This window comes from Plecotus auritus, assembly GCF_963455305.1.
Source record: "Plecotus auritus genome assembly, chromosome: X".
NCBI classification, from domain to species: Eukaryota; Metazoa; Chordata; class Mammalia; order Chiroptera; family Vespertilionidae; genus Plecotus; species Plecotus auritus.
The window spans coordinates 46,498,017-46,513,679 of NC_137784.1; the positions used below are offsets into that span (position 1 = coordinate 46,498,017).

The 15,663-nt window shown below is 40.8% G+C and overlaps 1 protein-coding gene across 4 annotated transcripts in view; it reads left to right on the plus strand.

The window, feature by feature from the left end:
- Window positions 1-15,663, plus strand: part of HEPH (hephaestin) — a 142,790-nt gene that overhangs the window by 36,401 nt on the left and 90,726 nt on the right. The window lies entirely within an intron of this gene.

Here is a 15,663-nt window from a genome sequence, read left to right on the forward strand (position 1 = left end):
CGTGCTTGAGAGGCACAACTGCGGTATCTAGAAGTCAGCAGCCGTGGAGGGGAGTGTCCCAATTTTTGCTGTCTTGCACCCTTAAGTGAAATCACGTGTGCCCAGTGGGGACTCATAGTGGCACCAAGGAACTGTCTGTTGGGGTGATGTGGCTCAGGGGTCCTGCACTCTGGAAAGGTGTGACTGTGATGTCCAGAGTTCTGTAGTTATGGGGTGGGCAGACTCAGCTCTCACTGCTGCACCTGTGGTGGATAGGCGCTTACTCCCAGTGGCGGCTCACAGGAGCACCCACCGTAAGTTTGACAGCGAGGCACACTGAAGCACTCTGAAGGGCTCTGGCAGTGTAGCTGTGTAATTGAGGTGCTTAACTTCTAAAAATTTCTCTTTAGGGCAGATCCTGTGGCCTCAGGGAGTATTGAGATTCCATGGTGTTAATCAGGGTGGGATCTGGGTGTGGCTATATTGGTTGACTGGAGACTGGAGGGAGGGGCTATCTCTCAGGAGAAAATGGTGATGGGGCCTAGATATGACTCAGCACCAGACTCGCTTCCACCTCTCCTGGACCATCCGCTGCCTACTCTCCCCAGATTCCACAATCCCACTCCCTCTTCTGCACCTCAACCACAGGTAAGCATCTGTATCCTAAGGGTCCTACGAACCAGGTTCAGTGGAGAAAGGCGCAAGCCCCAGTGTGAGGAGGGACCGCGTCTCTGCAAGTTCCTTTCTTGCCTGCACTGCGCGGTCTGGCAGCTCTTCAGGGCTGCCTTAGAGCTCAGATCCCAAATCCAGACTCCAAGGTCTAAAATCCCCTATCTCCCGCAGTCCCATGGACCTTTTTTTTTTTTTTTTTTTTCAGTCAGACGCTTTGCCTGTCCTCAGGTACGCGGCTTGGCGCTGTGTAGTTTCTCCCTGACCTGGGCTCAGAGGTCCAGCAGATTCTACTGCCTAGATCTTTGACTTTACCTTTATCGGGGGATCTCTGCCCTTCCTAGCTGCAAACTGTCTCACCAGCTGCGCCTCCTTCGCCAATTCAGTTTGGATTCCACTCGTTTCAGCTGCTCCCTCTATCTGCTCCGGGACAAGGCTCAGGACACGTCTGTCTATTCTGCCGCCATTTTGTCTCCTCCCCTATTTTTTTTACTTTATTTATTTATTTTTAATAATTCTTTATTGTTGAAATTATTACATATGTTCCCCCTTTTTACACATTGACCCCCACCAGCCTCTCCTGGCCCCAAGCCTTCACCACCCTATTGTCTGTGTCCATGGGTTATGCAGATATGCATACAAGGTCCTTGGTTGATTACCTCCCACTGTCCCACCCTCCCCTGCCTTCCTGCTGAGATTCCACACTCTGATCCTTGACTCCATGTCTCTGAATCCACTACATTCATCAGTTTATTTTGTTACTTAGATTCCACATATACATGAGACCATATGATACTTGACTTTCTCTGACTAACTTATTTCACTTAGCATGATACTCTGCAGGTGCCTCCATGCTGTCTCAAAGGGTAAGAGATTCTTCTTTTTTACTGCTGCAAGCTATTCCATGGTATGAATGTACCACAGCTTTTTTTATCCACTCATCTACTGATGGGTACTTGGGCTGTGTCTAATTCTTAGCCATTGTAAATTGTGTTACTATGAACAAAGGGGTGCATACTTTCTTTCTGATTGGTGTTTGGAGTTTCCTAGGATATAATTCTAGAAGTGGGATCAGTGGGTCAAATGGTAGTTCCATATTTAATTTTTTGGATGTTTGTCTATAATGGCTGCACCAATCTGCATTCCCACCAGCAGTGTACCAGGGTTCCCTTTTCTCCACATCCTTGCCAGTACTTGTCATTTGTTGAATTCTTGATGGCAGCCATTCTGACAGGTGTGAGGGTATATCTCATTGTCATTTTAGTTTGCATCTCTCTAATGATCAGTGACTAAGAGCATTTTTTCAAATGTCTCTTAGCCATCTGTATCTCCACTTTGGAGAATTGTTTATTTAGGTCCTTTGCCTATTTTTAAATTGGATTTTTTTTACTTCCTTTTGTTAAGTTGTATGAGTTCGTCAGATATTTTAGATATTAACCCTTTATCAGATGTATCATTGCCAAATATGTTCTCCCATGCAGTGAGCTCTCATTATTTTGTTGATGGTTTCTTTTGCTGTGCAGAAGCATTTTATTTTTATGTAGTCCCATTTTTTAATTATTTCCTTGGTTTCCTTTACTTAGGAGATGTATCCATAAACATATTGCTATGAGAGATGTCTGAGATATTGCTGCCTGTGGTTTCTTCTAGGATTGTTATGGTTTCTCGACTTACATTTAAATCTTTTATCCATTTTGAGTTTATTCTTGTGTATGGTGTAATTTGGTGGTCTAGTTTCATTTTTTTTTTAATGTATCTTTCCAATTTTCCCAATACCATTTGTTGAAAAGACTGTCTTGACTCCATTGTATGCTCTTGCCTCCTTTGTAAAATATTAATTGAATGTAATGGCTTGGGTCAATTTATGGGGTCTCTGCTGTATTCTATTGATTTTTATGCCTGTTCTTGTGCCAGTACCAGGCTGTTTTGATTACAGTGCCTTTGTAGTATAACTTGAAATCTGGTATTGTGATTCCTCCTATTTGTTTTTTTCTTTCTCAAGATTGCTGCAGCTATTCAGGGTCTTTTTTTCTAGTCCATTTAAATTTTTGCAATATTTGTCCTAGATCTGTGAAATATGCCATTGGTATCTTAATATGGGTTGCATTGAATCTGTAGATGACCTTGGGTAGTATGGACATTTTAATGATGTTGTTTCTACCAATTCATGAACAGGGTATATTCTTCCACTTGTTTATATCTTCTTCTATCTCTTTTTTCAACATCCTGTAGTTTTCTGAGTACAAGTCTTCTGCCTCATTGGTTAAGTTTATTCCTAAGTATCTTAATTAATTGGTTGCAATGGTAAATGTGATTGTTAGTTCAGTTTCTCTTTTTGGGAATTCATTACTGGTATATAAAAAAATCCATTGATTTTTGGGTGTTGATTTTGTATCCTGCTACATTGCCAAATTAATCTATTAAATCTAGTAGTTTTTGGTGAAGTCTTTAGGGTTTTCTATGTACAATATCATGTCATTTGCAAATAATGAGAGTTTTGCTTCCTCCTTTCCAATTTGGATGCCTTTTATTTCTTCCTCTTGTCTGACTGCTGTGGCTAGGACATCCAGTACTATGTCCAATAAGTGTGGTGAAAGCAGACATCCCTGTCTTGTTCCTGTTCTTAGGGAAATGGTTTAGTTTTTGCCCATTGATTATGATATTTGCTGTAGGATTGTCATATATGGCCTTTATCATGTTGATATTTGCTCTCTCTATTCACACTTTGCTGAGAGTTTTTATCAAAAATGGGTGTTGGATTTTGTCAAATGCTTTTTCTGTATCTATTGATATAATTGTTTGATTTTTGTATTTCAATTAATTTATGTGATGTATCATGGTTATTGGTTTGCAAATATTGTACCAGCCTTGCATCCCAGGAATAAATCCCACTTGATCATGGTGTATGACATTTTAATATATTGCTAAATCCTATTTACTAATACTTTTTTGAGAATTTTAGCATTTGTATTCATAAGAGATATTAGAATGTAATTCTCTTTCTTTGTAGTTTCTTTATCTGGTTTTGGAATTAGGATAACTCCTAATAAAAAGAATTATTGGTCTCATAAAAAGAGCTTGGAAGTGTTCTTTCCTCTTGGATATTTGGAATAGTTTGAGGAGTATAGGTGATAATTCTTCTTTGAATGTTTGGTAAAACTCCCCTTGTGAAGCCATCTGGACCCAGGCTTTTGTTTGCTGTGAGTTTTTTGTTTATTTGTTTATTTTGTTTTGTTTTACTGTTTCTATGGCATCAGTTGTTATTTGCTTATTCATGTTTTCTGATTCTTCCTGATTCAGTTTTGGGAGATTGTATTTTACTAGGAATTTGTCCATTTCATCCACATTGTCCAACTTGTTGGCATATAGCTGTTCATAGTATTTTTTTTTTTTACAATAGCTTGTATTTCTGTGGTGTCAGTGGTTACGTTTCTATTTTCGTTTCTGATTTTATTAATTTGGGTTCTCACTCTTTGTTTCTTGATAAGTTTGGCTAATGGTTTATCAATCTTGTTTATCCTTTCAAAGAACCAGCTCTTGGTTTCATTGATTTTTTGTATTATTTTTTTTAGTCTCTATGTCATTTATTTCTGCTCTAATATTTATTATTTCCTTCCTTCTCCTTACTCTGGGATTTGATTGTTCTCTTTCAAGTTCTTTAAGTTGCATGGTTAAATAGTTTGTTAATTTTTCTTGTGTTTTGGTTGGTTGGTTGGTTTGTCTGTTTTTAAGAAAGGCCTGTTGTGCTATGAACTTCCCTCTCAGGACTGCTTTTGCTGCATACCAAGAAATTTTGGATTGTTGTGTGTTCATTTTCATTTGTTTCCAGGAAGTTTTTTAAATTTTTTTCTTGATCTCATTGGTAACCCATTCATTGTTTAGTAACATAATATTTAGCCTCCATGTGTTTTAATATTTTTGGGTGGTTTTACTGTGGATGATTTGTAATTTCATTCCACTGTGATCTGAGAAGATGCTTGATATGATTTAAATCTTCTTGAACTTGTAGAGAATTGTTTGATGTCATAACATGTGGACTAATCTTTGTGAATGATCCATGTGCACTTGAGAAGAATGTATACTCATCGGCTTTGGGGTAAAATATTCTATAAATGTCAATTAAATCCATCTGATTCAATGTGTCCTTTAGAGTCACTGTTTCCTTTTTGTCTGGAAGATCCATCTAATGAAATCAGTGGGGTATGGATGTCCTCTACTATAACTGTATTGTGATTGATATCTCTGTTAAAGTCCTCTAGAAATGCATATATATATCATATATATATTTAGGTGCTCCTATATTGAGTGCATATATGTCTACTAGGGTTATATCCTCTTATTGGGATCGATTCCTTTAGTGTCATGTGACTTGTTGTCTCTTGTGATGGCCTTCATTGTGGGAACCCCTTTCACTTCCCGCGTGGTTCAGGGTTCCGGTTCAGGGTTCGGGTTCTGGAGAAGGCCGCACACAAATGAAAAAAGACTAGAAAAATATTAATTTGGGAAATGGGTCCAGGCGGAAGCCCACCTCTAGTGGGAGGACTACCCTTTGCTTTGGCCTTGCCATCCCTTTTATTCAGGTTTGGGATACATCCATTGCCCTTAGGCAGGTAATTCCAGTAACAGGCAGATTATCTGATTATTTGGTGGGGAAGTTGCTTCAGCTACCATTGTCTCAATTAGATAGGGAGTGGTTGGCTCTGACCTTTCAGAGCTTCAAGGTTGACCAGCCTTCCAAGGTTCCTTCTCCACACCTTTCTAATTAGTGAGACAATGATCGGTTTCCGGCATTTCATTTTGAAGTCTATTTTGTTGGATATTAGTATTGCTATTCCAGCTTCTTTTTCTTTCCCATTTGCAGGGGAAAAAAAATTTTCCCATCCCTTCACTTTCAGCTTGTGTGTGTGTGTTTTGTTCTGAGGTGGGTCTCTTGTAGACAGCATATAGTTGGGTCATGTTTTCTTATCCATTCATCTACCCTTTGTCTTTTGATGGAAGCATTTAATACATTGACATTTAAGGTTAATATTTATAGGTATCTATTTTTTATTTATTTATTTAAAAACTTTTTTTTATTGATAAAGATATTCCATATTTGTCCTTATCCTCCCATTTGTCCTCCATCCCCCATTTATGCCCTCAACCCCCTAGTGTCTGTGTCCATTGGTTATGCTTACATGCATGCATACAAGTCCTTTGGTTGATCTCTCCTCCTTACCCCAACCCTCCCCTACATTCCCTCTGAGGTTTGAGCATCTGATCGATGCTTCTCCGTCTCTGGATCTGTTTTTGTTCATCAGTTTAAGTTGTTCATTATAATCCATAAATGAGTGAGATCATATGACATTTATCTTTCTCCAACTGATTTATTTCTCTTAGCAAAATGCTCTCCAGTTCCATCCATGCTGTTGCAAATGGTAGGAGTTCCTTCCTTTTTACAGCAGCATAGTATCGCATTGTGTAGATGTACCGCAGTTCTGTAATCCACTCATCTGCTGATGGGCACGTAAGCTGTTTCCAAATCTTAGCTATTGTAAATTGTGCTGCTATGAACATAGGAGTGAATATATCCTTTCTGATTGGTGTTTCTAGTTTCTTGGGATATATTCCTAGAAGTGGGATCACTGGGTCAAATGGGAGTTCCATTTTTAGTTTTTTAAGGAAATTCCATATTGTGGCTGCACCAGTCTGCATTCCCACTAGCAGTGCACAGGGTTTCCTTTTCTCCTAATCCTCTCCAGCACTTGTCATTTGTTTATTTGTTGATGATAGCCATTCTGATAAGTGAGAGATGATACCTCATTGTCATTTTGATTTGTATCTCTCAGATGACTAGTGACTTTGTGCATACTTTCATATGTCTCTTGGCCTTCCTTATGTCCTCTTTCAAAAAGCATCTATTTAAGTCTATTGCCCATTTTTTGATTGGGTTGTTTATCTTCCTTTTGTTAAGTTGTTTGAGTTCCCTGTAAATGCTGGCGATTAAACCCGTATTGGAGATAACATTGGCAAATATATTCTCCCATGCAGTGGGCTTTCTTGTTGTTTTGCTGACAGTCTCATTTGCTGTGTGGAAGCTCTTCATTTTGATGTAGTCCCATTTGTTTATTTTCTTTTTTTGTTTCCATTGCTGTATCAGTGAAGATATTACTTCAGCATATGTCTGAGATTTTGCTGCCTGTGGATTCCTCTAAGATTTTTATGGTTTCCCGTCTTACGTTTAAGTCCTTTATCCATTTTGAGTTTATTTTTGTGTATGGTGTAAGTTGGTGGTCTGGTTTCATTTTTTTTTGCATGTATCTGTCCAATTTTCCCAACACCATTTATTGAGGAGACTGTCTTGACTCCATTGTAGGTTCTTGACTCCTTTGTCAAATATTAATTGAGCATAGTGGTTTGGGTCAATTTCTGGGTTCTCTGTTCTATTCAATTGGTCTATATGTTTGTTCTTGTGCCAGTACCAGGCAGTTTTGAGAACAGTGGCTTTGTAATACAGCTTGGTATCTGGTATTGAGATCCACTCTACTTTGTTCTTCTTTCTCAGGATTGCTGCAGCTACTCTGGGTCTGTATAAATTCCAGATAAATTTTTGGAGAGTTTGTTCTAGGTCTGTCAAATATGCCCTTGGTATTTTGATGGAGATTGTATTGAATCTATAGAATGCTTTGGATAGTATGCACATTTTAATGATGTTGATTATACCAATCCATGAACAAGGTATATTCTTCCATCTTTTTATGTCTTCCTCTATCTCTTATTTTATCATCCTGTATTTTTCTGAGTACAGGTTTTACCTCCTAAGTTAAGTTTATTCCTAATTAGCTTAAATTATTTTGTGCAGTGGTAAATGGGATTGTTCTTTTAATCTCTTTTTCTGTCAGTTCACTATTGGTGTATAAAAATGCCATAGATTTCTTGGCGTTAATTTTATATCCTGCTACATTGCCGAATACATTTATTAAGTCTAATAATTTTTTGATGGAGTCTTTAGGGTTTTCTATGTACAATATCAAGTCATCTGCGAATAATGACACTTTTACTTCTTCTTTTCCAATTTTGATGCCCTCATTTCCTCTTCTTGTCTGATCACCTTGGCTAGCACTTCCAGTACTATGTCGAACAAAAGTGGTGAAAGTGGGCATCCCTGTGTTGTTTCTGTTCTTCAGGGAAATGGTTTTAGTTTTTGACCATTGAGTATGATGTTGGCTGTAGGTTTGTCACATAAGGCTTTTGTTATGTTGAGGTATGATCCCTCTATTCCCACTTTGCTGAGCGTTTCTATCATAAAAGGGTGTTGGACTTTCTCAAATGCCTTTTCTGCATCAATTGATATGATTATGTGATTTTTGTCTCTCAATTTGTTTAGTGATGTATCACATTTATTGAATTGCAGATATTGTACCAGCCTTACATGCATGGAATAAATCCCACTTGGTCATGGTGTATGATCTTTCTAATGTAATGCTGGATCCAGTTTGCTAGAATTTTGTTGAGGATTTGGCACCTATGTTCATCAAGGATATTGGCCTGTAATTCTCTTTCCTTGTGGTGTTTTTATCTGGTTTTGGGATTAGACTAATTCTGGTTTCACAGAAAGAGCTAGAAAGTGTGCTTTCCTCTTGAATTTTTGGAATAGCCTGAGGAGGATTGGTTTTAGTTCTTGGAATGTTCGGTAAAACTTCTCTGTGAAGCCATCCATTCCAGGGCTTTTGTTTGCTGGAAGTTTTTATTACTGTTTGAATTTCATTGGTAATTATTGGCCTACTCAGGTTTTCTTATTCTTCCTGATTGAGTTTTGGAAGCTTGTATTTTTCTAGGAATATGTCCATTTCCTCAAGGTTGTCTAGTTTGTTAGAGTAGAATTGTTCGTAGTATTTTTTTTTTTTTTACAATCCTTTGTATATCTGTGGGGTCAGTTGTTACTTCACCTCTTTCATTTCTGAGTTTATTTATTTGGGTCATCTATATTTGTTTCTTGGTGAGCCTGACTAGAGGTTCATCAATCTTCTTTATCCTTTCAAAGAACCATCTCTTGGTTTCACTGATCTTTTGTAATTTTTGGGGGTCTCTATGTCATTCATTTCTGCTCTGATCTTTATTATTTACTTCCTTCTGGTTACTGTGGGCTTTTCTTGTTTCTCCCTTTCTAATTCTTTAAGTTTCAATGTTAGCTAATGTATTATTTATTACCATTTTTTCTTTCTTTCTTTTCTTTTTTTTTTTTTTTTTTTTTTATGTAGGCTTGTAGAGCTATGAACTTCCCTTTTAGGACTGCTTTCATTGTGTCCCATAGATATTAAATTGTTTTGTTTTCATTGTCATTTGTTTCCAGGATGCTTTTTATTTCTTCTTTGATCTCTTTTGTAACCCAATCATTGTTTAATAGCATACTATTTAGCCTCCAAGTGTTTGATTTTTTCATTATTTTTATTATAGTTGATTTCTAATTTTATGATATGGTGGCCTGAGAAGATGCTTGATATGATTTCTATCTTCTTGAATTTGAAGTGACTTTTCCTGTGTTCTAATATGTGGTCTATCTTTGAAAATGTCCCATGTGTACTTGAGAAGAATGTATATTCTGTATCTTTTGGGTGAAATGTTCTGAAGATATCAATTAAGTCCATCTGATCTAGTGAGTCATTTATGATTGCTGTTTCTTTCCTGATTTTTTGTTTAGAGGATTTATTCAGTGGTGTCAATGGGGTATTAAAGTCTCCTACTATGATTGTATTGCTGTCAATCTCTCCTTTGATATCTTCCAGAAGTTGTTTTATGTATTTGGGTGCTCCTGTATTGGGTGCATATATGTTTACCAGAGTCATAACCTCGTGTTGAATTGCTCCATTCAGTATTATGAAGTGGCCTTCCTCATCTTTTATTATGGCTTTTACCTTTAGGTCTATTTTGTCAGATGTAAGTATTGCAACCCCAGCTTTTTTCTCATTTCCATTTGTGTGAAAAATTTTTTCCATCCCTATACCATCACTCTGTGTGAATCTTTTGTTGTGAGCTGGATCTCATGCAGACAGTGAATATATGGGTCATATTTTCTTATCCATTCAGCTACCTTTATGTCTTTTGATTGGATCATTAAATCCATTTACATTTAATGTTATTATTGATAAGTACTTGTCACCATTTTTATTCTTTATGTTTGTTTTCCTTATTTCATTTCTATTTCTTCTTTTTACAACATTCCCTTTAGCATTTCTTGCATTGCTGAGTTGATGGTAATAAACTCCCTTAGCCCTTTTTTGTCTGTGAAGTTCCTGATTCCACCTTCAATTTTGAATGATAGCCTTGCTGGGTATAGTATTCTTGGATTCAGTCACTTGCTTTGCATCTCTTTGTATATTTCATTCCATTCCCTTCTGGCCTGGTGTGTTTCTGTTGAGAAATCAGTTGATATTCTAATGGGATATCCATTGTAGGTAACTTTCTGTCTCTCTCTGGCACCCTTTAAGATTCTTACTTTGCTGTTGAGGTTTGCCAATTTATGATGTGTCTTGGTGTCGGTCTTTTAGGGTTCATCTTGTTTGGGACTCTCTATGCTTCTTGAACCCATGTGCTATTTTTCTTATCAGCATCAGGGAAGTTTTTTGTCATTATTTCTTTAAACTGCTTTTCTATTCCTTGCTCTGCTTTCTCTCCTCCTGGTACCCCTATTATGCAGATGTTGTTGCATTTTGTGTTGTTCCAAAGCTCCCTTAGGCTCTCCTCTTGCTTTTTCAGTTTTCTTTCCAGTTGCTTCTATATTTGTGTGTTTTTTTCCTACCTTGTCTTCTAATTCACTGATGTGGTCCTCAGTCTTCTAGTCTACTGTTTAAGCGTTCCATTGTGTTATTTATTGCAGCTCAAGTCATTCTTCATTTCCTCTTGGTTCCTTTTCATATTGGTGACATTCTCGTTTAGCTCCTTATAATTCTCATTGAGTTGTGTTTATTTTTCATCCAGCCATTTGAGAATCCTTATAACCATTACTCTGAATTCTTTCTCTGACATATTACTTACCTCCATTTTATGTAATTCCTTTTCTGGTGATTCCTCTTTTTCTATCCTTTGCAGATTGTTTTTTTGTCTCCCCATTTTTACTGTAACATTTTAATTGTTTCTGTGACTTAGGTCGAACTACTTTGCTACCCAGGTTCTTTTGGGGGAGGTGTTAGTGGTGTGATCTCTCAGGTTTCTGGGCATGGTGATCTAGTGGCACTTTCTACTTGAGCTATTTGGGTTCTCTTGATGTAGCTGGATCTTGAATGTTAGTTTCTTATTAGTGGATGAAGTCTCATCACAGATTGGCAATGTGACTCACCCTCAGCTTCGTTGTGCAAGTTGTTTTGGATGTGATCGTGGTTCCGGCCCTTGTGGAAAAGGTTGTCTCAGATATCACTGGTATGTGCTCACTGTGGGTTCTCAGAGTCCATGGCCTGGGAGGAAGGAGTCTCGGGGCCTGAGGCTCAGGTACTGTGACTTTGGCCAGTGTGGTGTGACTCTGGCTGGATTAGCATCACTCTGTACCTCACTACGAGGGGCCCAGTGCCTGTGATAGTGGGGGGCTGGTGTCTCATAGTCTGTGGTTGAGGCAGAGGGACTCTGGCCAAAGTGATTTCCCTCTCTGAATCCCAAGGGGCTTCAGAATACAGCAACTGGGAATATGGGAATCTCAGAGTCTGTGGCTGAAACAATGTGACCTTGTCCGTGGAGGCAAGCCCTCAGCAACTCACCAAGCTGTCCAGAGGTAGGTAGTCGGGAGGGAGCTGTTGTGGATCCTGCTGAGGGAGCCGTGCACACTTGGTTGGAGAGGCACATGTCAAGTGGCAGCTCACAGAGAGGCCCAGGAGCCCTCTGCAAGGAGTGTTTGCTTGTGGGTCCCACAGGCTGGATCAGAGTGATTGTGGTGTGCCACTGGCCCCATGGAGGGATACGTCCCAGTGTCTGCTTCAGGGGATGTGTGACCTTGTTTGGATACACACATTCAGTGACTTCTTACAGAGGAGCCCAGGAGCTGTCTGCTGGGGCAGTGGGCTCAGAGGGCCCATGTGCTGGAGTGGCGCTTCTGTGGGGACTGGATGCAAGCAGCGGGGTTGTGCCTTGCAGTGGCTCAGAGAAGCACCAATGGGCCTCCTGCTGGGACAGTGGGCTCAGGGGGCTTGCAGGCTGGATTGGTACAACTGCAGTGACTGGAGGTCAGCATCCGAGGAAGGGGAATTCTGAGTTTCTGCTGCTGGGGCCTTGCACCCTTGGTTGGATACGAGTGTGCCTAATGGCAGCTCACAGAGGCACCTGGGAGTCACCTCCTGGGGTGGTGGCCTCAGAGGGCCTGCATGATGAAACCACACAACCACAGTGTCTGTGGGTAGGCAAACAGGAAGGGGGAAGTCCAAATTTCTACTGCCGGGGCCGTGCGCCCTTGTTTGGATATGAGCGCACCCATTGGGGGCTCAAGGAGACACCTGAGAGCTGCCTATAGGGGCAGCGGGCTCAGTAGGCCTGCATCCTGGAAAGGCACAACTGCAGTGTCTGGAGGTCAGCAGCCGGGGAGGGGGAAGTGCCAATTTTTGCTGCCTTGCACCCTTGGTTGAAATTGCACATACCCAGCGGGGACTCACAGAGGCACCCAGGAGCTGCCTGTCTGGGTGGTGGGCCTCAGAAGGCCTGTGCACTGGAAAGGCGCAACTGCAGTGTCTGGCGGTTGGCAGCTCTGGAAGAGGAAGACTCAGTTTTTGCTTCTGGGGCCTTGCACCCTTGGTTGGATTCACACACTCCCAGCGGTGGCTCACAGTGGCACCCAAGAGCCGCCTTTGGGGTGGTATGCTCAGGAGGCCTGTGTGCTGTAAAAGCAAAACTGTGGTGTCTGGAGGTTGGCAGCTATGGAGTGGGAAGACTCAGTTTTTGCTGCCAGGTGTTGCACCCTTGGCTGGATTTGTGCTCACCCAGTGGTGGCTCACAGAGGCTACCGGGTGCTGTTTGCCAGGGCGGTGCACTCAGAGAGACCCTTGTGCTGAAACCATATGACTGAGGTGTCTGTGGGCGGGCATCTGGGAATGGGGGAATTCAGAATTTCTACTGCCGGGGCCTTTCACCGTTGGTTGGATTTGCACCCACCTAGTGGTGGCTCACAGAAGCACCCGGGGCCCATTTGCCAAGGCGGTGCACTCACATACTCAGAGGGGCCCTGGCGCTGAAGCTGCACAACCGAGGTGTCTGTGGACAGGCAGCCAAGAAGGGGGAATTCAGAATTTCTACTGCCGGAGCTATGTGTCCTTGTTTGGTTAAGAACGCACCCAGCAGGGGCTCACAGCTGCACCTAAGAGCGGCCTGTGGGTTAGTGGGCTCAGGAGGTGCAACTGAGGTGCCCAGAGGTTGGCAGCTGGGGAGGGAGGGAGTCATACTTACTGCTGTGGGAGCATGCACCTTTGGAGGTGGAGGTCCTAGGGTCTGCAGTTCTGTGGGTGGAGCAGCGGGATTTTCGCTGGAGTGGCTGAAGGGTCATGGGCAGTGTCCAAGGCCAGTCTGGGTGGTTGTGCTGATGAGTTCCTAGAAAAGGTTGCTCTCTCCTTCAAGATGTCTTGGGCTCCATGCCCGAGCCCCACAGCCCGGGGAGTGCCCGCAGCAATGCTAGGTGCTCCTTGTCCAGGAGAGCCTGGTCTGCCAGGCCCTGCTACTCCTGCCAGATTTAACTGTCCCTCACTCACTCATACACACGCCACACATATCCACATACTCTCCTTTCACCCCCTCACACACTCACACCCTCTCCCTCACCTCAATCCTGCCAGCAACCATCTTCCAGTACTTATTTATTACCATTTTGATTCTGTATGCCTAGGTTTCTCGTTCTCTTTCTTCTTCTCATTACAGCATCCCCTTTAGCATTTCTTGTAATGGGACTTGGTGGTAATGTACTACCTTAGCCTTTGTTTGTTTTTTTTTTGTTTTTTTTGTTTGTTTGTTTGTTTTGTGTGGGGGTTTTTTGTTTGTTTGTTTTGGTTCAGGACACTCTTTATTTCACTGTCTATTTTGAATGATAGCCTTACTGGATATAGTAATCTTGGTTTCAGATCCTTGCTTCCCATTATCTTGAGTACTTCTGGCCTGTAGAGATTCTGATGAGAAATCAGTTGTCAGCCTTATGGGAGCTCCTTTGAAGTAACAGTATGCTTTTCTTTTCCTGCCTTTAAGATTCTCTCTTTGTTTTTAATTTTTGGCATTTTAATTATGATGTGTCTGGGAGTGGACCTGTTTGGTTTCATATTGCTTGGGGTTCTCTGTGCCTTGAATTGTGTGACTTTTTCCTTTACCAGGTTAGGGAATTTTTCTGCCATTATTTCTTCAAACACATTCCCTATCCCATTCTCCCTTTCTGCCTCTTCTGGCACACCTGCTATTCAAATATTGTTACTTTTCACATTGTCCCACAGTTCCCTTAAGCTGTCCTCCTGTTTTTTTCTTTTTTTTTTTTTTCTTTTTGGTTCTCTGATTGAGTGATTTTTTTCAATCTTGTCTTCTAATTCACTGATTTGATCCTCAGCTTCCCCTAATCTGTTGTGTATTCCTTCCAATGTGCTCTTTATTTGTGCTATGTCATTCTTTATTTCTGTTTTCATAGTTACTATATCTTTTCTCATGATGTTGAGCATCTTTACCATCATTATTCTGAACTCTATATCAGATAAATTTCTATCTCCATTTTATTTATCTCTTCTTCTGGAGAAATCTCTTGTTCTTTCATTTGTGGGGGTTTTTCCTTATCTCCTCATTTTGGCTGCCTGTTTATGTATGTGATGATGTATTAGGTAAATCTACTCTGCCTCTCAATCTCTGGTGCAGGACAGAGTCAAACACTAATTCTGACTAATTAGATCAGGCAGAAACTCAAATCCTCCAGAGACCACCTCTGCCTACAGATTGATAGTATTCCATCTTGAATTGTCCTCAGGCAAATGTCCACAGTGTAGCAAGCGTTGCTGGTTTTTTTGTTTGTTTGTTTGTTTGTTTTTCTAACAGGGTGAGGCAATTGCTTGTGCCTAGTGGCTAATTGTTTGTCTCAGTCTCTTAATGGATCTCAGAAACTCTGCACCGTGGGGCAAGGTGTTTTCTAGTAGGGTGGGTAAGCTGTCTTCCCCAAAGCAAAGCCATCTGTATAGCATGAGGGAATGACTCAGTACAGGAAACTGGGGTGTCTGCTGAGCACAAGGTGAGTGGCTCCACAGAGAATTTTATGTGTTGGCCCTTTAAGAGGGTACCTGAATTTCCAGCCTTGTCTCCCTGGCAGACAGTAACCCCACTGCTTTTCACAACCAGATGTTATGTGGGTACCCTTCTCAGTTCTGGTGCTCTCTTCTTGGTGTCCCTGCTTGGGTATTAGACCACAGAGTTCTCATTGGCAACCCCCCACAGCTGAGATATCTCTCTGGAACTTCAGTTTCTGTATGTGGGAGCCTGTCCAGCCCTTTTGTGCCTCCACCCCTCCTACCAGTCTCTATGTAGTTTCCATTTTCCATCCTCAGGTATCAGGGTTCTCTCCAGTGAGTCTTCCATTGATTATTTGGGAAGTTTTTCTGTATTTTAATTGTAATTCCAGTTTTGTCCTGGGAGCATGTCCATGCAGCATCCACTCACTCTGCCACCATTTTTTATCTCAGAAATCCCTAACTTTAGATATAGTCTCTATTCCTAATCAGTCATTTAAATTTGAGGTCAATTTGAGCTGCAGTTTCCTCATCTGTAAAATGAAGATATCCCCTGCCCTGTATAACTTAGAATGATCTTTGGAGATAAAAGTGAGATAATGGATATTAATGTGCTTTTTATTTCAGGTTTTAAAACTTTTTACTTGCATAATAAAAATTGTGCACTCTAATAATTAAAATAATTTTAACCAAAAAATGGCATTCTGTTTAAACTGTATTTTACAGACTTTGTTTTTACTCTAGATTTCACTGTTGTCCCACCCAGCTTATTCCTTCACTGACATGCAAGTTCATTCCCTTCCCTGCCAGCCAGGCAGGT